Below are 27003 nucleotides of genomic sequence, written 5' to 3' on the forward strand. Positions count from 1 at the left end.
CTCTGGGCAACCTGGTCCAGTTGAAGGTGTCCCTGCCCATGGCAGGGGGGATGCAACTAGATGATCTTTAATGTCCCTTCCAACCCAAGCCATTCTATGATTCTGTGATCCTGCACCATGGTAGGTAAGATATTGTCTTGAGGTTGCTTCCAGACCCATTTTGCTAGGATTATAAACTAGTTCTCCAGTATTCAGGTCTGCAGTGTTATCTTTGAGTAAGATCTTCATTTGCATGTAGTAACTTACTTATTCAATAAACAAATAGCATTCATAAATTGCAAATATTGGCGCTTTTCGTTGCAGAAGATCTGATTTATCATAGGAAAGAGGTAAGTTTTTATTATTCGTTCATCAAGGACAACCTTGACTTTTGTCTTCTGCAGAGCAGTATCCCATTTGTACAACTTTTATTGAGAAGAAAACTAAGTGTGATGAAAATTTATCTTTGTAGTGTTTCTTGGTATACCACAACTGTATTAAAGAAAATACCAGTGACTCTGGGATGGGAAAGAACATGATCTGTACTTCATTCTCAGTCTGCTCTAGAAGTTCTATCTGTTAACCAAATGAAAAGACTGTGACCTTGCTTGCCTTGGTATTTAAACTCTCAAAATACTTTCCATGACTCTGCCCACTGTGAAATTAAAAAAAGGTCATTTTTTAGGTTTTTTTGTTCATATTAAGGAGTGATGTTATGTTGGTGTGTTTCCACTGTCCAGCGCTTGCCTTGAAATGAGTATACTTACCAAAATTCATACTAAAGCTAGTTGTGTTTCGAAGCATGTAAGTCAAGATCTTTGAAATGTTTAATGGTTTGGTGTTGTCAATATTTTAACATTCAGCACTTTCTGAATACTGGTCCTCTTTGTGATGTTTTGTAATTTGTATTCAATATATGGTGATTGTTTTTTGAATACTGTTGTGATTACAAAAAGATGTTTTATGACTGGACAAAATTCGCTTATTATACATAGTCATATCAACAAAAGCAGGTTACGTTAGTGAGAACTGAAGAAACACATGTTACATTATGGTCAGGACTTTCAAAGGCTACTTGTCATAGGCTGAGGAGGAATGCATTGATGAACAAGGAAAGTTGAGACAGAAATATGTCCGTGTGCTGCTAAGCCAGTTTGAAAATATGGTCTGTACTTTTAATTTTCATAGTAGTATTATTATCCAGTCTTCAGATTATATATTGGTATTATTTTAAGGTATATTATGCTGTTTATAAATTTATGTTAATCAAAACTCTTTAGAAGAAGTTTGAGTTGGGCAAGGGTAGTGAAGTAATTTCTGATTTTCAAGAGTATAAAATCTCATTGCTTACTCTACAGACATCCTTTGGATGGCATCGGGCAAACCACAGGCTATATCTAGGCCTATGCTTTTTTCCCAAAAGGGTGAATGCTTCTTGCATTTGGGGACTCAAATTCTTCACCTCAACATAACACATTAGTCTAGCAGAGTTTAAAAGATAATGAAGTGTAAAATTGCCTTGATGTGAAACATACTATGCAAAAGAGGTATTGGTCATGAAAAGGTCATAATGTCAAAGCAGAGTATATTAATATGTATTAATTTATTCTCAGTGTCATCTCAGATATCTGTCAGTTGCTTTTACTGACCTGTCTAATAAGGTGTTCATGTCTTCTGTGAAAAAGCCCAGACATTTAGGATAAATTTAATAAAATATTAACAGCTATTATGCTTGTAATTACCCAAGACCTGACTGTCTGCTAATGAACACAGCTGTTTTGACCTAATTAGCTGGTGACACAACCATATTTTGAGTACAGTTAGACAAAATAAATACACCATGCACTTTGAGTACCAATGATATTTAGGCTGTGTGGGTAATCCTGTGCAGGTAATATCACAATAGATATTTTAATATAGCTTGTGCCTCATAATAGATAAACCTGATGGTTTATGGTAGAATTAGATTTAGTTTCTATCCTGTTTTTTTTTTTTAATAGAATAACAAGTAGTCTCTTATACAGACTTAAATATATTTAACTTAACAGTATTTTCTATTTTTGTATGTAATTGGCTGGTCATTCTTCCTTAGACCACTTATTCCACATCCACAAACTGCAGCTTTGCTATAAGGAATTTACTAAATTATTTTTATCTCAGTAGATTTTTTTTGTAACTGTGCAAACAACATTGTAATCCCATTCAGCAATTAATTTTGTAGTGTGGCATTAGTGTTTATTTAAAAAGTACCTATGAAAGATGTGCTGTATATATTAAAATTGAATAAAATTAGACAAAAGTATGTTCACTATGCCAGCAAAAGTTTAAACTGGGAGTTGAGTTCATTAATCTTCTGGGAAGTGTACATGATCTTAAAAATAGAGAAAAAGTAAGAAAGCCATGATCTACATTTAGCTCTAATTTTTTCCCAAGTTTTTTGTGATCCTTTTTGTTAGTTTTGCCTTTTTGCAAGGCAGAGTAGTCTTCAAAATTCCATAACCAGAAATATAAAATCTGAAAATATTGAAAAGAATAAAACTGAATTCTCAGTGGATAAGTGTTAAGTGTGACAACCCTAAACATTCTGAAGTGAGAGCAACCCATTTACAACAAATTACAGTGCTGTATCTCTAGTCATCTGTGATGAAGGAATGCAGTAGTTATGTCCAAGGCTAGCAGAGCTTTTTAGGGTGCTGCAAAATAATCAGAATGAAATCTTCTCTCTTATGCAGACCACTTGTTGTGGTATTAGGATGTCTCAGTCATTATGGTACCCCCACTTCCTTAACCCACTCAAGCAGGGGAGTGCTAATGTCTCCATTTTGGAAATAACAAGCAGATAGATGAAGCCGATGAAGACTTACTTGTCAGGTGTCACAGAGGAATTTGTGGACAGGGTAAATTGTATCACACTTCAGCAACTGGATGACAGCCTTCAATTCTGTTATCAAGTCTTGCAGCCTACCCAACCAACATCAGCTGCCCCTTCTCCTTGTGCAGAAATACTGCTCAGAGGGATGTCACACCACTCCTGGTGTTTCAGATTCTCAGGGGCTGGAGAGTACCCTATCCACTAACCTGCAAAGGTCAGGTTAAGGACTGCTAACATTACAGTCTGAGTTAGTGGAAGGAAGTGTCCCTTGGATATCATAAAAATGGCCATTTGGCAAGCAATAAGCAGCAGAGAGAGAGCTGCCATTGAGGCTGGGGAAACACAGTATCAAAAGGCTTCTAGAAACATCAGAGATTAATACAGTTTGTACACAGGAGACCTCACTGACAGGTCTCTATGAAATACGGTGTGTTAGAAGCCCAGTTGTGTTTTTTTTCTAAATTTTCTCAAGATACAATTGCCAAAAAGATTGTAGTCCAGAAAACATGCTTGAGGTTTTTTCTTATGAAAAAATATTTCATGGCTGTTTCCAAGTCTTACCCTTTGGCTCCTTTTCTTTGAATTCAACTTTACTCTGAAAAGTGCAGAAAAGTTGGAACAAAAATTAGATTTTTAGTAGGAGAAACTCTTTTAAATATGCTTGTTCATTTTAATTACATGTGTTTCTGTCTGTTAAGCTTTTGAATTCTGCAGCATTTTGAAAGCCATTAGCAATAATTTTTTCTGTTTTTGTTTCTCCTCTCCAGTTTCTAAATAGGGTATATTTAGTGGGGAAAAAAAGATCACTTTTGCAAAACAAACAGTTGGGTTATTTTCATCATTATTGAGCTAATATTGTACTTGCAATTGTATCATTTCCACTACTTTACAATGCCCTACTAATTACTCATAACATATAGCTTTTTTCTTTTGTGTTGATATATTGATTATTTCTTCACATCTCCATAGTTTTCTGCCAGTATTGCCAGCTGCTCCTTTAATCTTTTACCATGCAAAGAACTCATATTTTCTGTGAAATGTCAAGAAATGCAATTAACCTTGTTTTGACCTCTTCTATGCTTTAAGTGTACTGCTTTGGATTCTGTGTAAAAAGAAGGGTTGTCTTTTACGTCGTACACACAAATTGAAATACTGAGAATAAAGCTTAACACAAATTGGATATATGTCAGGTTATGCATTAATATACGTGTGTGTGTGTGTACAATAAGCAATATAGATAAATATGTATATGTATGCATTTCTATGCATGTGTATTTAATATAATGAACGTAACTGTGATGTATATCAAGTATATAAAACCTGCAAATATATTAATAGTGTCTGTTGCTAGAGGTAAGTATGCTTTGGAAATTTCTCCAGAAATGCTCTGTGTTACTGTGCAAACCCTTTTTACCTCAAATACGTGTCCTAAAGCCAAAAAGTAGATCATGAGTAAGAGTTGCAAAAGATAAGAGTATTCATAGTGTACAGTAGGTCAGCTGAAACCCACTTTCCTGGTAGGGGTGGAAATTAGGTGGCAGGGACCCGAATGTGTTCTCCCTTCTGTGTGAGATTGTTGTTGGGACTCAGGGCCAGCCTTGGCAATGCAGCTGCCCAGCCTTGCACCAGGGAAACTGCTGTGTGAGAAAATGCTGAGAGAAGTGACAGCCTGTCCCCTTTGCTTGGGAACTCCTTTTAAGCTCAGGCCCTTGCTTTCAGTCTTCATTGTATCTTTGCTGCCTGTATCTGGCCATATGCCCCCGTGACTCCAGCCCTGACCTGCCAATCTGCCTTTATCTCAGACTGGTCTAATCTCTGTTGTCTTGTCTGTCACTGAACTGTGGCTGATCTTGTTTACTGTCTCCAGACCTGATCCTGTCACACACTTGCTGACTCAACTTCCTGGCTCGACCTTGGACCTGCCTCATGGCTCTGAACTTGTCTGAGGATGGGGATTCTTAGCTGAACCTTGTCACTGGACCTGTCCTGCTTGCATTGTTGGGCTGCTGTGAGCCTTTGCTTCTTGTCTCTGCCCTTGCCTGCCTTACTAATGTGTTTAGCTTCCAGTTCCCCTTGCTGAGCAGCCTGCTTCTTCTGCCATTATTATGACATTAGTCATCATAATTTTTTTTCAATCCTAATCACAGACATAATTGACCTTCATTTGGATTTACAGGTGCTCAACTTGATGATCAGATTCCTAGAAGCACTTCAGATTGAACATCCAAACATGGGTAATCGTGTTTAGACTAAGTTCTATCCCTTAATATATCTGAAGGACCCGAAAAAATATTAAATAAGTTTTCTGACAACATTAAATTGGGAGGAGTTGTGGACTTCCTTGACAGGAGAGAGGCCCCAGGAAGACCTTGACAAATTAGAGAGATGGACAATCACCAACTGTGTGAGGGTTAAGAAGAGCAAGTGCTGGATTCTGCCCTGAGATGGGGCAACACTGGATGTACAGACAGACTGGGGAATGAGAGGCTGGAGGGCAGTGCCATGGAAAGGAACCTGGGGGTCCTGGTGGATGGCAAGTTGAACATGAGTCAGCAGTGCCCTGGCAGCCAGGAGGGCCACCTGTGTCCTGGGGGCATCAGGCACAGCATCACCAGCCGGGCAAGGGAGGGGATTGTCCCGCTCTGCTCTGCACTGGGGCAGCCTCACCTCCAGTGCTGGGGCAGCTTTGGGTGCCACAGGATAAGAGAGATACAAAACTATTGGAGAGTGTCCAAAGGAGGGCCACGAGGATGGTGATGGGTCTGGAGGGGAAGCCGTATGAGGAGCAGCTGAGGTCACTTGGTCTGTTTGGAGAAGAGGAGACTGAGGGGAGACCTCATTGAGTCTGCAACTTCCTTGAGAGGGGAAGAGGAGGGACAGACACTGATCCCTTCACTCTCATGACCAATGACAGGACTTGAGGTACCAAAAGGAAGCTGAGTCAGGGGAGGTTTAAGTTGAATATAAGGAAAAGGTGTTTCACTCAGAGGGTGGTTGGGCATTGGAACCAGGTCCCCAGGGAACTTGTCACAGCCCCAAACCTGTCTGAATTCAAGAAGCATTTGGACAATGCTCTCAGGCACCTTGTGTGATTTTTGGGGGTGTCCTGTGCAGGGCCAGGAGTTGGTCTCAATGATCCTGATGCATGCCTTTGAACTCTGAATATCTTATTATTCTATGTACATGAACTTTTCTAGTATATTCATGGCAGAGCATAAATCAGGTAATTAGTGGCAGAAATTATTAGATTTACTGATTTTTCAAGTACAAAAGAGGGAGGTGAACATCATTTTACCTATCAGCAACTTCATCCCCAGAATCCTCCAGATTCTGTGATCTGAATTTTCTTAGAGTGGTTGACTCTGCTGATTCAGGCTATGAGCTCTTGAATGTCTATTCATACAGCATGTCTGCCAACATACTCAATTTCAGTGAGAAGCTCCTCCATCTTAGAGCCAGAGAATGTCAAATAGAAGCATAGAGGCACTATTTTCAGTGTCCTGGGGAAAAAAAAGAAGAAGAATCTTTATTAACTGTGTTATTTTCTGCTTGCTTCTCCTCTGACATCATCCTATTTCCGGATGTGTTACTGGAACAAAACAGCCATTTGGATGATTGTCTCTGTGGGCTTTCTGGAAGAAATGTTTGGCTTGGAAGGTTATGAAAATGAAATTAGTAGTGAGTACATTACATATAGAGAATACATGTGATGATAAGTAGACAGAGCTGTAATAACTAAGGCAGCTGGGAAAATACTTTGTATGGTGTTGCTCCTAGCAACAAAATTTGTAATTTGAAAGTGTGTTTTCAGAAAAATATCATTAGATGAAGAAAACTGAATCTTCTCTTCCTGTCATCTCCTTTATGTACGACTATATTTTATGTATGTGATCTCAGCCAAAAATGAAATTAGCTCAATAATTTGTAAGTTGATAAGTAGGAGATATGATCAACTGCAGCTGCACATCTCTGCAAAAACAATGATTAATCTAAATAAAATATTTGACTTGTTTATGAAACAACACAAGTCAGAAATCTTTCAGGAGAATATTTTCTATTTGATGCTTTTTGTCCTAATATTTATTATTTTACATTATCATTTTGACGTGTTTTTTAAAAGTAGAGACCTATGTAAAATTCAAATGTTCCATTACAAGCTCATCCGTTTGGGTTATAAAAGATATGACACCCTAGAGGTAAAATAAATTTGATTTCAGATGAGCTTTTTATGCAAGTTTTCCCATCTTGGAAACCAAGCACTCTTGATATTAAAAATAATATTAGAGAAAGAAAACTAATTGAAAACCTGCAAAACACACTTGGAAAAATGATTCAAGGCAAATGTTAAATAAATTATATTGCCCAGAAATAGAATAATCTTAATACACATATTGTGAACATTATGATAAAATTAATTATCTAACATTGGAAAAGACTTACTGAGCATTTTTAGATTTATTCTGCAAACTATTTGACCAGGCGTGATTTTATAATATAGATGTGACAAAACATCATTAAGAGAGGAAGACTGAAAAATAAAAGTCCTTCAGAAATCCCAGTGTGAAGAACCCGGTCATGTGGGTGAGTTGTTAGTCATGTGAATATTTACTTAGACACTCCCAACCCTCCCCTTATATGAAAAACTGATAGCTGGGTGAAACAAGATGTTTCAAATCTGTCTTTCAAAGACGACATGGTAACTGTAGGCTTGTGGATGTGGGTGTGGTGCCATGATCACTTCCCTGGGGAAAGGGATATATATATATATATACATATATATATGTACGTATGTGTGTATGTGTGTGTGTGTGTATATCTGCACATGATTCATATAACTCTAGGATGCAGGGGAAAATGGTCAGATTTCTGGCTTACATCTCCAGCTGTGGCAACAACCAGAGGATTCAAAAAGGTTTTGGATTTATGTTGGTGATTGAGATAGAATTTTAGATAAAGATTTAGAAGTCTCCTTATTCTTTGAATCAGAAGTAGCTTTATGAAGGGACTCTACAGACATTACTAACTTCATTCTATTTTTGAAATGTTTTATAGAATTACATTTGAAATGATACAGTCTCTTGGAACAAGTTATTTGCACACAACCACAAGTACTCCTAAGCATATTTGCAGCTCAGCTCTACTCCTGCCAAAATGCAAAATCTCTGCTAGTTTAAAGGACAGAAAAATTTGATTCCTGGTCCTAAGGCATAAAGTAGTTCAAGGGTTGCTGTCCATTACACCACTCATAGTCTGCTGGTTGTGACCCACCCAGACGGGCAAGAGCGACCCAGGTTCTTGTTAGTAGATCCCTTGGGATGCACTGGAGTCAAATGACACTGAATGGTGGGGAGGGGAGGGGAGTTCTCTGGAACAACAAATAATCATCAAATAGTTTGCCTTCAGGTACTGATTATTCTTCCTAAATAAAAATACTTCCTGAAATGTGGTCCACAAAAGAGCCTATTATATTTAGATTTTTAAATGTTCAAATTCTGTCAAGGTAGCTCAGAAGATATAAAAGAAAATAATCTGGTACAGGTTTTGAAGTGCTTAATACTCAGAGTGCTAAAGAATTAAGGAGACCCCTGGAGTTCCTGAGCTGATTAAGACAGTTCCAGGAAAATCAGATTCTTTTCATTAACTTAATCCAGAATGAGCGATGCCTGTGCAAAGCACACTTGATGTGTTTAATTGTGTTTATTTTCTTCCACTTCTTACAAAAAACTCTGCTGTAGTCCACAGTGAATCATCCATTTGCACTGCTGTGCACTTTGAATAGACCTACTTCTTAAATCCTGGTATTGTTTTATCTTCAGAACTGGAGTTTCTTTCTGACTCTAGTCTCTAATTTGATTATACATACCTTCAAAGAAATGAGCAATATATGTAATGGAAAGAACCCTCAAATCCCCAAAGTCTTCTGTGGAATTTCTATTAATTAGAGGACTAATTTTTTTTCTCTTAGAAATTCATTAGGACAAATACACTTGTTGCGATTTCTTATTTGAAAAAAAAAATCAGAAGGGTAATGATGAGTAAGCAATGCTGTTCAAATGTAGCCCATTAAACTTGTCATATATCCACATTCTATCTGAAACGAACGTATCAACTAATGTTCCAGCTTCATACCACAAACAAGGCTTCCAAGTCTCTTCACATGCTCATAGATGCCACAGGGAAGTTTAAGTCAAGTTGTGATTTACATAGCTTTTCATTATTCCTTAAAAATATATGCAAGAATAAACACTCTGAGGCACCATATGTATGACTGAGATATCTGCATGAAGAATGTGCATTCATGATTGGACCATCAGATTATATACATGATTTGTTTACAGATTTTAAATTATAATGGATGTTCTTCAGTATAGTTTTATTTAAAAGGTAGTCCTGGCATAATTTCATTGTAACATCGTGCCATTTATCTAGTCTCAGAGAATATATCTCAGAGGATGCAGGTGCAAATACCTAGCTATGAAAATATGGGGTCAATGCACAGTCTCTGGTACTGCAGCACTGGCTGTTGGAAATGTGGAAATACACTTCAAGCTTTTTATTTAGAAGGAACACGGTATAGTCTATATGCCACGTTGTAGGTGAAAAAGCTTTAAAACTGCTTGCACCAGTCAGTCATACCATGGAAACAGATTTTTGTTTGTTTGTTTTTAAAAACCATATATATTAAAACCCCCCCCCCCCGAATAACTGAAGTTATCCAGTATGAGATAATCAATGTAACATACTAAAATGCAAGCCTACATTATAGTAGAGTTTGCTCTTATGGATCATACCCCTTTGCACATAGACGACATTGTTTTTGCTGCACACATTGAATTGTATTCATCAACTTTTAAATTCACCTGCCTTTCTATCTACTAATAACTGAAAATCATGAGATACTTTGTATGCATTTCATCCCCCTTTCACTTTTATGATTTTGAATAAATAACCCTTTGTCATGGGTTAGCAAGCATAGCCCTGGAAGTGAGGTTACCAACTGAACCCGCTACACCCTTTCTGGATTTAGTTCATGTCTGTGTTCTTTGATCAACACTTTTTTTACCCAGTACATTCATATCCCCAGTGCTGGGGAAACTACATACCAGTACAGACGGCTCTGGTATGATATAGGCTCTCTCACTCTGTAAACCTTACAGAACAAGCCTCTCCAAAAACCACATGAAAATATCAGAAATCACTTTAAAAAGAATGATCAAACACAGAAGCCGTACGAAGTTTGAAAAAGAAGCAAGTTTCAAATTATGTACTACATATGATTCAGAACTCATCTCAAGTTCAATATATGAAGAAAGCCAAGATTTATCTTGTTGCAAATTTAGGCCTTGACACAGTAAATATCAACAGCACTGAATAGAATTCTTTTCTATGAAGAGCATTCCCCAGGAGTTCAGCAAAATATAGTTATTAGTTAAGATCATTCAGTGGTCCTTGAGGAAATAAGGGCCTAAGACTTTTATACTTAAGAGAGAGCAGTGTGTGAATTACAAATATATTACAATACTAATTATGCCAACAGTTCTATATGCATTTGTGGTTGTACATCTGTCCCCTTGTGCTACTTGGTGGTTCTCAGGGGCTCTTGTTAGGCCTTGGCCTTGTTTAATGGCTCCCATTGAACTTATCAGGGATACTGTCTACAGCACCAGGATTTACTGCTGCTTAAGCAAGAAGGGGAAAGGGAGATAATCAGCTGTCCCCAATAATCTTGGAACATTACTTGCCTGAATCATAGCCCAAGTAGAACTGTAATAGTCTTACTGGACTTGTGAAAAACTCCAGTAATTGCCATCTTGGATTAATGCCAGGATGAAGATTGATTGATAATTGAAGTAAATAATTTTTGACCCTATAAATGGGCCTAAGTGAGGGTCTTTTAGCACTCCTAGCCACAGCAGCCTGACCAGCATCTTCCCCCAGGTGGAATGCCTTTCAGAGCTCGCAAACCCTCAAGTTTGCAATACTTGTAGGACCACTGCAGAAAGCCTGTCAACAGGGCTGATACCTGCCCCCATACCTTGAGGCTCAGCCCTATGCCTTGAGAAATGCAAGGACATTCAATGTGAACTGAACTTGAGGGGAATTTTTCACTTGTAAATATTCCTGAAATTGTATGTAAAGGTCTTTGTGTCCCTGTATGTGTGTATATGTACAAATTGATTTATAGAACCTGTAGCAAGTATAGCATGAATGTTGCCATCTTGGATCTATGTTTAAGTCACTCTTGTAATTGTAGTAAATCCGATTGAATAGCTTTGTAAATGTTAAATTAATGAATAATTAGGTGCTGCCAAATCCTTTAGACATAAACCATTCACCAAGTCTGGGATAAGAGTTGACTCAGCCACTCCTAAGTTCTGTCAGGAGTTTAGAAACCGAGGGGGTCCTCTCTAAACCCCATGACCCAACAGGAGGGTCTCCATTACCCTCTTGCATCCTTACCCTTTTCCATTTCTAGTCTCTGTGTAAATTATTCTAAGTTGATTCTAATCCACTTTTCATTTACATGATTCATCCATGTAGTAGGAGTGAACCTCACCATCAAACTTTGTCATGCTTTCTCAAATTTATATTAACTCTGCTTCTGTAATAGCTTTGATGGTGATCCTTTAAGTGACCTAAACTACTCAGTCATGACAGCACGGGGATCATATTATTCCTTATGTGTAAAGACAAAAAAAATCTTACACTACCAGGACACCAAAGAAAAAGAAAGGAAACAGTGGCTTGAGAAAATTATCTGTTCAAGGACAGTGCAGTGGATCAGCAGAAGACCGTAAACTAGGATTTAGGAGACGTATGTTTAATATTCCTTCCTGTCCAGTAAGTCACTTACTCCTGCAAATCAGATTTTGAAATTTAGGCAACAAACAAAAAAATTCAGACTAAACAAAACAAATGCAATGGGAATAAGGACCAAAAGGATTCGGATATTAATAGACCTCCTGTTGGTAGAGTACTTAGTTGATCAGGTTTTTCCTGCCTCCATTATGTGAGGATTTATTTAGTGATTCTTCACCTTTAATTTTAGAAGAGATATAGGATCTTTTGATCAATGGTAGCCTTAACCTGTCATAGTTTTTTGGTTTTTTTATGAGGACACAGGAAAACATGGTCTGATGGATGTTTATTTTGGGTATGAATCATTACCACATGGACTAATTTAAAAAGTGATTTTCATTTGACAAAGAAGAAAAGAAGTATCAGATTTTTCCCTTTCATTGCAATACTCTTTATATTTGTGTAATATTTTCAATTGGATGTGGCTAAACGTAACAATGCACAATCTTAAGGGTCAAATTCAGACAAGTATCTCATGCGTAACTAAAGAAAACTGAATTATTTTTCTTTTCTTTGAGAAAATCTGTAGACATTTTTTTCTTTCTCTATCACCTGAAAACATAATGAATTTGTTCGGTATATTTAGGTGGCTTTTTTCTGCTGTTACTTATCTGAAACAAAGGGGTGTCTAAATGCCTCCCTTAGGTCACTGTGCATGGAATGTAGTCTGAAAGGTTTATACACTGCATACAATAGAATACTGAAATGCTTCTGTGGCTGAGGTAAGCTGTTTACCGTGGCAGCTCAGAGGATTCCTGTGGGTCCCTGACCCTTGCTGAAGATTAACCTCAAATGTTTCTGTGCACTTTACGTCTATATTCTATTCATTTCCCATTGCCCTGTTTAAGTCAAAGAAATTACTTGTAGGATTGAAACAGTGATAAAGGTGGAACTTGCACAAAAGAAACATGTAGTTTGGTGTAGGATCCTGGTTCTATGAAGCATTTAGCTTTGGTTTCAAGGGAAATGCTATCAATCTTTTCTGTTGCTATTTTAAGATGGTTCTATAGCCAGATGTTACTGTATTTATTTCCTGGAAAGGAAGTAATGGAGAAACAAAGCTAATATGTTACAAACATTTAAGGGTCAGGTTAAAACAAATAAAAATAATAATAATGGCAAACTATCTACAGTACTTTAACACAGTCATTTATTTGCCATGTACTTTGAAAACCAGTATGGAATAAATAATCTTTAAGAATCACAAGGTCTGAATTTTTCAATTGCTTTACAAAGTTATGCTACTTACGTTTTGCTTGAGAAAGAACAATTTTGGTTTTGTCCTTTTGGAGGAGCAATGCAAAGTGTTTATGGTCATATTCTGGGTCATCCACCAGCAATAAATATTGTGTTACTGTGATAGCTGTAATAGATAGATGTCTGTGATAGCTGTAAATTAAAAAGTCTAGATGCGTTGCAGTCTCCACAGAAAACTGACGGAGCAGCAGATATAAGCTTAACTGAATGCGCATAAAGATAAAATTTTATGTCTGATATGAAAGAGTACTCTTGAGAGCAAATTTCAGAAAGGACTAAGCCATCAGATCCATGAAGGGAGAAAATGCAGGTAGTCTGTGTAGAATTCTCAAACTTGAGAGATATTGTTTTCATCCAAATTGCCAGTATGCAGGCAATCCACCTCAGGATTCCTTTCTTGGCAGCAGGAATGAGACCTGCTTCCTGCCAATCTGCAGCGGGGAAGTTTTGGGGAAGAACTTTCTGCTTTCATACAAGTATTCCTTGTGGATAGAAACAGATGAAGGAGACATTATGCAGTTTTACTTCAGTGATGCTTCATGTTCCCACAACAGTCTATCTGAGCTGGCACAATCAGTCCTATATATGGGCTGAAGGTTCAGCATTGTCATAACTCAGCCTGAGACAAGCAAGTCAGTCACTGGTCTAGGTGAAAACCCACCACACTTTGACATACTTTCCTTTGGTTTCTAAAGTTATTCTGAAGGCAGATCCACTCACCAGCCCATTTAACCCTGAAGCCACACAAACAATAAAGCAGATGCTAAGAAAGTGACAGAATGAGGTGCAAATGGAAGAACCAATGTCTGTAGTAGAAGCACAGCATTACATCAGTTTAACCTGACTATGAAACTGCATACTTTTTACTTCTAAGGATAAAATGCTTGTTTTAGTCTTTTAATCTTTCTTATTGCTACAAAATGCCTACAAACCTATCTCATTAGTGTTCCTCTCTCTGATGCAGTAGGTGAGGAGGAAGGTGCTGCTTTCTCAGCAGAATCTGAAGCTAAGGTTAAAAAAAAAATTGAGTCTTTAATGTTAAAAAAAAATTGTGCTTTTACAACAGTGATTTCTTTTTCTTAGCATTTTAGTCCTATATGTTCAATACCTAAATGTGGGGGTGTTTCCTTCTTTCATAGTTGCTATATGTGCTCAAGATCTCACAAGGAGTATGTCTTTATCCTAATCAGTTTATTTCAGTAAAATACAGTAGCATTGGCTTAAGATGCATTTTATACACAGAAATGTTTCTGTTAAATAGTCAACAGTAAATGGATGGAAATGACACTTTGTCACCATTCTTACTTGTGTGGCACAAATAGCCTTTTCTTTTGTTGCCATATGAAAATTTTGGATTTTTTTCTTTTTGTATATTGCATGTGACAAGTTTAGTATATTTACAAGGGAGTGCTGTTTTGTAACACCAGGTACAATTTTCTAATGCTAGGATTACTGAAAGGGGCAGAATAGTAATAGGCATTTCTTTTCTGTTTCTCTACTTCTGTTTCACACTTGACAGCACTCCATGCATAGTTCATTCAGCTTTTCCCCTGGGTAGCAAATCAATATGCCACTTTCCTTTGCTGTTTGAGTCTTTTGCTCAACAACAGGGGAAAAGAAAAATATTTCAAAGTGTATAAGCTCACAAATATTGACAGGAAGATTCAAAGGCAGAGGAACTATCAAAAATTACAACTCCGTAGAACATACACACTAGGTATGTGCAGAGTATCGTACAGGGACAATGATGGTACTTGCCTAATACTTACTTTTCTACTATAGGTATATTTTGTGGTTTAATATATTTTGGGAAGATGAATCCAAATCCCATGTTTGTTGATAAAACTGGTTGAATATTTGCTGGTTTTTAATATGAAGTCCTACCTGTTCTCTGCACTTTCTCTCACATCTTCATTTTGGCAATACCATGTCTGTCACATTAGACACTTTGCCAGTGCAGTTGCAGGTAAATGTATATAATCATAAGGAGTAACTACCTTCATGATCTTTGTTCTACAGTGACTATTAAGATCTAGTGTGACAAAGTTATGATATAGTTTTCAGTCTGATGCCACTGCACTAAAAATAAGCTGTTTATGGTAATAAATATAATAACTTCCTACTGTCCAAAAACAAGACTTCACAAACTAATCCATTTTACCTGCTTGTCCTAAAACGATCAATCATCTATAAACATGTTTTTCTGATGTTTTCCTAAAAGCCATATATGATATGGGTCCACTATCACTTCACTATCACTTCTAATGCTTCACTCTTCTTGTAGTCAGGAATTTTTCCACTCAGGAAAGTGAATATTGCTTGTGGGACTTCCTGCACCGACACTGATCTTCACTCTCAGTCTTTGTGTGTGGAGTACAGGCAGCTTCGCACTGTTGCTGCAAAGTGTTCACGGCTCGCGCTCTGGGAGGAGAGTAAAGAGGAGGGATGCAGTGATCTCTGGATGATCATCGGGCCTGTTGCAACCTGTTCTGAAACAAGCAATTTCATATGCTCTCCCCTGTCCTCAGTTCTCATAAGACACTGTCTTCTGTAATAAAGTGAATGCGTGAGCGTCACTATTTTTATTTTTCCCTTCTAGCGGGGGAAAGGGCCCTGTTTCCACGGAGGCTTCCCAGCCGTGCCGGCGACGGGGGCAGGGGGGCGGTTCTGTGCCTCCCCTCCGCCGGCTCGGGCCGCTGCCTGCGGGGGGATCGCCCTCCCCGCACCCCACGCCTCCGGTTATTGATGGTGGCGGCCGCCGCCCGCCCCGCGCCTCCCGCCGCGCCCGCCCGCTCCCCCTCTCTCCCCGGCACTGCCGCAGAGGCTCCACTGCAACGCGAAGCCCACACAGCCGCTCCGGTCCGCCCCTCCTCTGGTCTGTCACGCTCGGCGGCTCCTCCGGGAGGCTCCTCGCTCCCTCCCGCAGCCTCACGCCGCGAGCAGGAGGCAGCGGGAGCGGAGGGAGCTGCCGCGGCTCTCCGCCGCCTGCCCCCCGGTAAGTGATGCTCCGGGCACTCGGGCTGCCGCGACTGCTCTAGAGCAACTTTTCCTCTTTTTTTTTTGCATGCTTGACTTCAACTTCTTCGCGGGACTTACAGGGGTCTTGCTCGCCGGAGAAGGGGCAGAGCTCTGTGGAGCAGGTCGGGCGCTGAGACGGGAGAGCGGGGTTCCCTCTCATCTCCGCGGTGAGCGTGAGCAGTCTGTGCTCGGCTGCTGCTCACTCCAGCTCTATCCAGATCTCGGTCTTTGCACAGAGAGAGCAGGTTACACAGATCCGCGGAGGTGCCATAGTCTAATCTTTGCTTTAGAATCTGATATTAAGGCTGGAACTTTTTGCACGCTAGGGGAGCAAAAACCAGGGGTGTCGAGGATCGCAGACTCCAGATATTTGAGGAGAACAAGTTTGCAGATGTCCTAGCAGTAAGGATGGCGAGGAAAACCAAAGGTGCAGAACGGTTGTCAATTCCAGTTCCTCAGGGAACCGAGACTTTCTAAGATCTGTTAAGGAGGGAACAGGCGGCGTTTCAGACCTTGCAACAGAAGGGGGGGGGGGGGGAATAGAAGAAAGAAAATAACCAGTTTAAGTGGTTTTGAAAACACTGTTGCTTTTCTCATTATCGATTTTCTTCAAGGATTTTCACTCACATTGACGATGTTGAGAGAATAGTTTAGCATTCGTGACCCATAAGGGGCAGGGAGGGATTTCCTTCTCTGCAGCTTCAGGAAAGGAGTTCTCCAAAACACACTAAGTCCTGCTTTGCAAGGGGCTTTGGGAATTTAGGTCCCGAGATGGTTCCGACGTATGTGGGGAGGGGAGAATGGAGAAGTCACAGTGAGGAAAAGTATAGTCCAAGTGCTAGGGTTAGGAAGAGCCATGGGATGGTGAGGCTTTTTGAGGCAACACCCACCTAATTTAAAGAGGACTGCAGGGCAGAAGAACCTGAGGAATTCAAAGAGGCATAGGAGCTGGTCTGGCAGTCCTGAGTGGAAGCAGGACACTCCAGGGACTGGAAGGCTGGGTGACATGTGGGTAATTGAACGTGTAGGTCACTAATTAGACTTAGGAGCCTAATCCTGCAAAACACTGTGGGTGCAGTGTGAGTAGGGGGCGAGGGTGGGAGCTGAGTCATCCTGGCTGGGGCGGCCGCGGCACATCTGTACAGAAAGGAGGGGCTGAGGAGAGAAGGGAAAGATGAGGAAGAAGCATGTAAAGAAAGATAGGTGGGGAGAAGGGAGATTGTCTCATCGAAAGACGCTGAGATCACCTAGGCTGCTCTGTGATTGATAGTATCCTGGTCTCCTTTCCATGAAGGGTTAGGATGCTGCTGAGTATATCTCTGATGGAGGGGGGGATGGATTGCAGAGGTTAGTACAACACAAGCGAAACCTACTCAGACAAACACACTTGGTACTGCTGGTACTTGGGCTGCATTGCACTGCAGTGCAGGGAGCTAACAGCAACTTCTGCCTTAAGAGAGAGAGGGAGCTGCTGAACTCATCTGTAAAGGTGGCACAAACTATGCCAAAAATGACTGCTTCTCAAGGAATTGCAGATAGAACTAGAAGTAGAGCTGTAAGGAGATACTGGGAGGATTCTCCTGATGAATTCACAACAAGCCACAAAGGGTTTCAGGAAAAAAAACCCCAACATACAAACCAAATGAAGGTCTCTGATTGGATTAATTGTAAATAGTATATTTCTGTTGGAAGTTGTTTTCCTCCAAGTTCTCTAAGTGAAAGTATTGTGTTTTCGCTGCTCCACATATCCTCTCAAATTGAAGCTTTAAACTTTTTTTCATGGATTGAGGTCTCTGTGAGATGAAAACTACAGTTTTACTGTCTTGTGAAATGTTCATCGTTTTCCCTGTAACTAAGCACTTATTCAGTATTTTCCTGGAGAACAAAGCAGCATGGTAAACCAGACCCCATTCCTTCCCTTTCACCTAGGCATTCTCTGCAATTTCCCTGAATGATAGATTACAGTTTTGGTGGTGTTTTTTTTTTTTTTTTTAATCTGTTTCCTTAATGTGGAAGCAAGAAGTATTGCTTTTCTGTATTCCAAAGAAATGCAGAATTTGATAAATAGTCACAGTAAGTTCCAAGTGGACTTTTACTTCTATTAGGAGGAAAGCTTTGCATAGGCCAAACACAGAAAACCACAGTCCGTCAATTAAAATTATTGATTCACGCCAAGCCTCCAAACATCTTGAAACAATACTTGGGGAAAAAGAAAAAACAATCATCTGTTTAATGTCTGTATTTCTAAAGCTGTATTCCTATGGCGTTTCAATAAAGATGACCCTGTCTATCAGTGATACTGACTAGACAGAGAGTTTCTCTGATGGCAATTTGATGTTAAATTATGTGTCATTGCTTTTGGGAAAAATAGATTTGAATTTCACCAAATGAAATCGAACAAAATGTTTTCTGATTATATATTTGAGAAATCTAATTTATTTTCAATAATAATAAAGCAAAGGCGTTAGGTTTTTTTCTTGGTTCTGAGAAATATGCAAGAAAGATGTTTGCAACAAAGGAAAATAATGTGAAGAAATGTTATGTTTACAAAACATGGTGTTACCTCAGGTGACGATGTGAAATCTGTAATTGAATTTATATGTGCTTGAGAATGTAAGATTGTGTAAGTTACTTGCACTAATGGCAGATTTCAAATTAGCTTTTTGAAGTGTGCGTTCCAAAGCACAGATGATGAAAGTTTACCCACAGTGGTCCTGATTATTCTGTTAAATCAGTGTGAATTGATTTTCAGTGGGAATTAGAATGAATCCAGCTATATAATTTTCTAAGTTTTTTGGTTAGTTGTCTTTTTCTTTTTCTTTTCCTTTTTCTTTTTCTTTTTCGGTTTGTTTGTTTGCTTGTTTGTTTTTGGGTTATTTTTCTTGCATGAAAGTAGTATTAATAAAGACATTTCACATTCTTAGTATTATAAAAGTTGTTTCAGCATCACAGGCAGATCACTCAGGCTGTATATTGCTGTGAATCTTTGCAACCCATATGCACCACAGGATGCATTTCAATGCATGTTTAAACAAAAGCTCATCAGTTAGATTAAATGTGTTTGCAAACCTGTGATAGGGAACCCACAGCTGCTGTCACTGCTTTCTTATGATGTAGTGCATAACATTTTCCTATTAAAACAGAATGGAGTCCTTTTTAAAATTACTCAGAGGACTAGATTTACAGCTTGTCTTCTTTTAAGTGTTTGTAAACAATATAATGGAAAAAAATGTTAAAAGTGTGCTCAAAGTATTGACATTGTGAAGAAAAAGGTAGTTAAATTTTTCTTTTAACTTGGCAAAGTGTTTCAGATTTAAATTAAATTTAATATATTCTCTGATATCTATGTTGCAAAACATGGTGGGCCTTTTTTCTCCATAAAACAGTGGTTGATAACCTAACACCTTTAATTAATCTTTGAGTTTGTGTATTGCTACACAGTTCTTCTAGAGACATTCTAAGCATACACAGTATATATTCTTGTGTAAATACTTACATTGCACGCCAGTGATCCATTAGTCAGGTTTGTTTACAAACTACCATGTTTATGGGGCAAGAGATAAATAAGTGTGCATGAAATATAATCAAATGTAAATTTCTTTAGCATGATGATTATTGAAGCGTCTGTCCTCTTGCTAAAAAAAAAACCAAAACAAACAGAGGGAGTAAAGCAACATCGAGCACATCCCTTCCTTCTCTGTGGTTCCAACTCTCAGTCATTTTCCTACCCAGAGAGGCTAATCAAAGTTTAAATGTTGCATACACAACAAACAAAATTGCCTAAAGGTGTAATACAGTGTAATTCATGTAATACTATTAAGATACCGTTAACATCCTGTCATTTTTAAGAATGAATTCTTACCTCTGTTCATCTGTATTTCTGCTGACCGACTGCTGACAGTAAAGGCTTGCTGTGCATCAACAAAACATCAGAGACTTTCATGATTCGGTGGGGATTCCATCCAAATATTTCTAATTGAACTAAAGATGCACCATATTAAAAATACAAATGACACCTAGCACATAATTTAGCTGCTTCAGCACTCAAGGCATATAGCTTTGTATTGATCTGGGACTCATAAAAACATGGTGTTGCTGCAGCTTCATGTTTCCTTGCCAGCCGCAAGATTTTTTTTTTTCTTAAGACAAAGCAGCATTCCTGTAGCTGGCTCTCTCTTTCACTGCAGATTATTTCTGTGGTCATGGCTGTGTGGGCCTAGCTATGTGCTTTTTTCTAGAGCGGAAACATGTGTCTCACAAACACATCTTGATTGTTGATGGAAAAACCATGTTAAAATGAATATGGTTGGTAGCAGCATTAAAGCATTCTGCAGGATTTTTTCCACTTTAATGATCATATGAGGGTCTGTGTAGGAAAAAGGTTTGTGAAATGCATTATGGAAAATAATTAAATAATTAAATTAATTTAATTAACTACTTAAATCACTATTTTATGATTTAACCAAGGTAACTGTGGAATGGAGAGATGACTTTACTCATAGCACGTCATAGGGCCTCCATGTCTTTAAGTGACACCATCTTCATTCCACATAGAGCTGGAGGATAAACTTTGCTTTCTGTAAGCGTAGCAGTGCTTATCCCACGAAGGCGCCTTTGCAAAATGTATTCTACCACCCCCACCTCCTTTAACCATAGAGGGTTTTGCTTTTATTTGGGAATCATAGCCATTGCTTCAGCCTTACAAAAAGTGGTTCCCTGTACTGTTCCTAAGGCTGAGAAATTAATGACTTCTTGGACCAGAACTGTCCATGAGCCAGCAGAGTGTCCTGGTGCCCAAGGAGGCCAATGGTATCCTGGGGGGCATTAGGAAGGGCATTGCCAGCAGGTCATGGAAGGTGAACCTGCTCCTTTACTCAGCCCTAGTGAGGTCTCCCCAGGAGTGCTGTGTCCAGTTCTGGACTCCTCAGGACAAGAGAGACATGGAGCTCCTGGAGTGAGTTCAGTGGAGGGTGACAAAGGTGATGAGGGACCTGGAGCATCTCTCTTATGAAGAAAGGCTGAGTGAGTTAGGCCTGTCCAGTCTTGAGAAGACACAAGTGAGAGGGAACTGATTGATGTATGCAAATATTTGAAGGGAGGGTACCAAGAGGATGGACCAGGCTCTTTTCAGTGGTGCCAGACAATAGGACAGGAGGTAATGGGCAGAAACTGATGCATAGGAAGTTCCACCCGCACATGAGGAAGAAATTCTTTACTGAGCATGTGACCGAGCACTGGAACAGATTGCCCAGAGAGGCTGTGGAGTCTCCTTCACTGGAGATATTCCAGAACCATCTGGATGCAGTCCTGTGCCATGTGTTCTGGGATGGCCTGGTTTAAGTAGGGAGGTTGGACAAGGTGACCCACTGTGGTCCCTCCCAATCTGACCCATTCCTGTGATTCTGTGATTTCATTCTATGTAAACATATGTATGCCTAATATATTAACTGCATATGTCTATTAATAGAGTTATACATAGCCTTACCTGTATGATTTTTTTTTAAGCTAGACTCATAGGTGTATTTCATGTTTTCCACTCAGGCTCATTTTGTTTTAATATTCACCTGGAATGCAGTAGGTGAAGGTACCAAATGTTACCATTTGACATGTCTCGTTCTCCTATTTTTTGTTTAAGTCTTTAGCTGTGCAGTTTCTGTTGGCTTTTTCTTTTGGGCAATATTCTCAGTGTCTAGACATCACTTCTTGTGAGCAGAACTCAGGGACTCTCTTCATGACTAGCTGGTGGACAGTCTGCCACTGACACTGCATTCACTTATCCTTTTAACTCTTTCTCAGCGTGTGAGCAGTGCCTTACTTTCAAATAACTCAATTGTTATTTCCTTCATTAAATACATCAAATTCTGGAAATAGATAGCGTATCAGATGAAAACGCCCCTAGTGATACAAGACATATAACTAACAAATTTCTTACTGTGCCTGGAAATTTTGTAAGGGTGATCTGTTAAGAGGAGAAAAAAAAGAAAGGAGTACCAAGGCTCATGGGAGTCTCTGCTATGCAGATGTCATCTGCTCTTTCCCTTGGTATGCCATCTCATCACTGGCTGCAGTATACTGCAGACATAAGGAAGATGTTTAAAATAGCTAGTTTCTGTGGTAGTTTAGTACACCAGTACGATGCTCTGAATGAACTACAAGCATACTTGAGATTATCCTACAGTGTGGATCATTATGCTGATAGATTGTCTTCATTCAAAGCTAATTAATTTAAAACTTACAGGAAGGTTTCTGCACAACACTGTTGCAGTGCAAAAGAGTCATTGAATAATGTACATTTGAAGGTACTCTCAAAATTGTTTCATCCAGTCCACTTCTAAAACCAGGTACAAATTTTATAGTTAGATTGGGTTGCTCAGGGCCTTTCCCAGCCAATGTTTGAATATCTCCGGGGATGGGGACCTCAAGGCTTCTCTGTGCAACCATTCCCATGCTTCACTGGGCTCATTATGAAGACTTTCTTCCTTATAATTGGGTATTGGTAAGAGGGGCAAAATTGGACATACTTACCTAACCGTATCTTGACAAACAGAGGGGAATGTTGCCTCAAGTAAAACTCTTGCTAATGCATTCCAGGATGTGGTTATCCTTCATTACCACAGCGTACACTGTGCTGTATAGCTGCCTAAATTAAAATGGGGTCAGTTGCCCGAAGACTGATTTTGGTACAGAGGACCTGATTTTTCTTGGAGAAAACATCTTCCATTATCTCTTAGAAAGATGTTACTCTGCGTGATTTTTGAAGTGTGGTATTCCATGAAAAATATTTTGAGACATGGCTGCCTATAAACAGCATGGAGAGAAGTGTCCCATTGAGCTATCAAGTATTATGTAATGGTTCAAGTGTCAGTTGACAAAGAGATGCTCCACGAGTGGCTTCTCCTCAGCTGTGAGAGCAGGGACACCTACTGCATGTCCACATACAAGGACTAGTTTAGATACTAGTAAATCTCACTGTAATTCAAATGAGGTTAATGCAATTGCATTCAATGGGAATTTGGCTTAGAATCTGTCAATAGGGAGGTTTGTTGGAGAGAAAGGGCTATAAAAGTAATTGATTTTTTTTTCTCTCTGATTATTTTCTCTCTGATTTTAAATAGTCCTAGCTACATTGATAAATAAACAAGCATTTGACTAGAAAATCTGTGACCTTCTAAGATTCCAAGTATTCAGTGACACCTAAAACTTGTATTAAGATAGAACCTATATGGTCAGCCTTGGAAGATATAATCATGTTTATTAGCATAGAAAATTTCAGGTGGATGTGTTTGTCAGTACCATAAATTTAAAAAATCACATCCATTTTGTGGGTGTATACCTACCTTATAAAACTTTATAAAGGTTATAAAGATTATACTTTTAACTTCTTTTCATCTTTAAAGAGAAAAAATGTATTTTCTGTATGTACCTTTTAATCCTCTTGTAGACACTAGATTTGCCTGCTGAGGAGATGATCCCTATGGGCAACAGCAAGTATACACTTACAAGTTCATTCTTTGCTGTTCTAAATTAACAAATGGGTTCCTAAGTTTAACACATTTGATAGGGTTTCCCAAGTTGGGTGGGCCAAGACTGTTGCAGCAAAAATTCAGCCCACTTGTTGAGAAAAGTTAAGAGCCTTTTATGTTAGTCTTTGATAATTTTTTTTGTCCATTCAGCTAGAATACTAATTCCTTTCCTTGAAATGAACTGAAAAGGAAAAAAAGAAAAAACCAACGTGGACATGAAGAAGTGAGGATGCCTTTCCTAAAAAACATGAAAAGGTGGTATAAGTGTTAGACCCTATTTGGAAACAACTAGCAGTGGTTTGCTTAAAAGGATTAAAATTTATTCAACTTTTGTTTCCTCAAATTAAATTCCATATTCACTTCACATCTGAACTTGAGGGAGAATCTAAGTCATTATTTATTGCAATAGTAAAGGTCTAAAAGTTTTACTTAGTACATGATCTTAAGGATCTGAGCCATCTTCTGTTCCATAAATGCACTCCTTAAACTTTGAATATCTTAACAGATATATTTAGTCCCATATTTATAAGAATTCTTACTAGAAGACATATTCCAGTTGAATGTAGTAGGTACCTGTATTAAAGAAATAATAAAGGGATAAGTCCTTGTACGCCTTGAACAACCAATCACAAACTCCCAAAGGTTAAAAGATAATGCCATCAGGGTGTTTCGGTGTGTTTGCTCAGAAAAACTAGAAGGCAGGGAAGGAATAAAAACCTCTAGCCAATTGGCCAAACACATTTTAAGACAAGAATGTTTAGAAAACGGGTGTTAATTGGATAAAAGTAGCTGTTATTGAAGACAATTATTTATTAGGTCCTATACTGGACAGAGCAAAGCTTGCTCCTTAAGGATTTTAGCAGCTAAAATCCAAATTAACCAAACATTAATATCCCATATGGTATTTGCTGGAGGTGTGGCTTGGCTACCCACTGTCTGTCCATGACCATGTCTGTTCATGAAGCTAATAGCTGTCCAACATGTGGCACTACTCATTGGTAGTCTGGAAGCAACCATAATGCTTTAGTCCTGGACACCTTACCTCCTGAAGGCAGTTTTGTGAGGAGTGCTGCTTGTTTTGTACTAACTTCCTTTGTAGAAACAAGGAAACTCCTGGAAATCCTCTTTCAGTTCACATTTGTTGAATTTTTTATTTAATTTAATTGTTTAATTAATTAATTAAATTTAATTTAATTGTTAATTAATAAAAATAAATGGTTAAATTGTTAAATGGCTAAAAAAAGGTGCTTTTTTCTGATATAAAATAGCATTACAGTGCTGATTATGAATCTGGAACAACCAATTGCAAGAACTAAAAATTGCTCTGAGACATCTTTTGACTGAAATTACTCAGTAACAATTCAAGGGTAACCCATTCAGGGTGATTTTCTTTGCTATATAAAATTCATTGTTTGGCCTATCAGTTGCTTTAGAAAATATTAGTGGAGTTCTATTTGTGAAAATGCAGAAAATGTCTTTCAGAACCCCAGCTGGGATTGAAATTCATTACCTGTGAGTAATGGTTATTTCTCATACCTGGCTCACCCTTTTACTTAGGAAGATGACTGAATTGTCTACTGTATGTTGTTTTTGCTCCACATAGCATGAAAAACTTTAAATGTTACTTACCGTTTTCCTCCTCATTTTAAATGTTTCAGTTCAATTTCAGCTACAGTTTCATTGGAGAAAACTACCAGAAGTCACAAAATTTATTTCAGTTCTTTTATTTTCTCTCTTTAGCAAATGTTTATCATTCATGTGGTCACGCAGAACAGCATAGAAGATTCCTAGCTGTAACCAGCTGTGCAAAATGATTAAGTAGAAAGACACACTACTGCCATTCTACCTACTCTCAGTAGATGGGGAAACTATTTCGTTCTAGAAAATAAGTAATTTCTCAGAAGAACAAATTTTCACTGGAGAAATTACCTGTGAATTTCTGTATTATAGTAACAAATGAGTATGATGACTGTCTGCTCTGTAGTCCAAAGGAAGAAAACATGTTTTCCAGTATTTGGGAAACTATTGCAAACCAACTTCTTTTGATATATGGACTACCTCTAAAGTAGGTTTTGCTCATATAAATCAGTAAAGAGTCATTTTATTGTGTATACTTGCTGAAATATGAGGAGCTCAAGGGTATGACCTGAAATGTGGTAACATCCCACTTGGTTTTTTAGGGGATGTTATGGTAGGGATAGGCATAAAATGTTTCCTGAATCTTACAGACTTCCAATATGCTTGCTTCAGGTACAGTGTTTCAGAATAGAATGACTACAGATGCCACCCCGTGAAGGAAGACCCTGACAGACCCCCTATCTGGCAGGTGACTGGGGCACATGAAGCATAAGGACAGGCTGTGAACTTGCTCAGCTGGTAAGAGAAGGCCAAAGGAAGAGAGGGAAATCTAATTGCTGTCTTTCATCATCTAATGAGTGATTATTAAGAAGATGGAGTCAGGAAACAGAACGGAAATTTCAATAAGATAGAAGGAAGAAATTCTTCCTTCACTCTGTGGGTGGTAAAGTAGTGAGTGGGTGCACAGGAATGCTGTGACACCTCTGTCCTTGAGATGCTCAAAATTTGCCTGGACATGGCTCTGGGCAACCTGATTAATTTTGAGGCTAGTCTTTCTTTCAGCAGGAGGCTGGAGTAGGTCTCCAAAAGTCCATTCACACCTTCATTATTCTATTATTCTACATATATACGAGACTACTGATATGAAAACCATGTACAACTTAAAATTAATAAATCTCCCTCCTCTGTGAGACCTTCTACTCTCATCAGAATAGTATCTGGCCAAGATGAGCATTTATTTTTACAATCGTGTACAAATTCAGAACATGTACACCTAGAAGGGAAGAATTTATGATTTGAGAAGGAATTTGATTACTAAAAGCAAAATACCCTGTCCTGTTAATCTGTATTCTGTAAAATTTCTCATATTTGGCTGGAAATACTGGCATGGACTGAGATGCAAAATCCAGGTAACAACCTTTATCAAAAAATGGATATAGCTGAAAAACTATGTTACTTGTTCTATTGTTTAAAGGCCAAATTTTAAAACTGCAGAATAATTTAGTTCTCTATTTATGGAGATGGTGTAGTATCAGCTCATAGCTGGCCATTATTTAGCTTGTTAGCTAGTTTTCTCTTCCTAGGGAACTGTACTTAGGAGTACACAGAAAGAATTTGAGTAGAAGTTACTGGACTTTATAGTAAAATAAGTTACTCTAAGGTGGAAATTATATGTTGAATAAATCTCCCCACATGGGCTCAGAAAACATGAAGCCTTTAGTGTTTTGGGGATTTTTACCAGCCAAAGTTTCTTTGTGCTAGTGGTGAGATAGAAAGTTTACCTGCATTATCCAAGTTCTGACAGCCATAGTTAATTTTTTCCTTCTCTTAGAAGTACATGAGGATTTTTGCATCCTGTGCTAAAAAGTTTTTCCTGATTGTAGTGGCATAAGAGCTTTGGCATACTTTCTTCAATGT

The 27003-nt window shown here is 38.6% G+C and overlaps 1 protein-coding gene across 1 annotated transcript in view; it reads left to right on the forward strand.

Annotated features, from left to right (window-relative positions):
• Positions 1 to 15620: 15620 nt before the first annotated feature.
• The window catches only part of SV2C (synaptic vesicle glycoprotein 2C), a 113151-nt gene continuing 101768 nt past the window's right edge, over positions 15621 to 27003 (forward strand). Inside the window, exon 1 of the mRNA XM_042012816.1 lies at positions 15621 to 15962. The gene's annotated coding sequence lies outside the window, so the exon portion shown is untranslated. The remainder of the gene's footprint in view (positions 15963 to 27003) is intronic.

This window comes from Corvus kubaryi, unplaced genomic scaffold, assembly GCF_017639235.1.
Source record: "Corvus kubaryi isolate FWS band 111438036 unplaced genomic scaffold, C.kubaryi_AGA036_p1.0 split1-37296, whole genome shotgun sequence".
NCBI classification, from domain to species: Eukaryota; Metazoa; Chordata; class Aves; order Passeriformes; family Corvidae; genus Corvus; species Corvus kubaryi.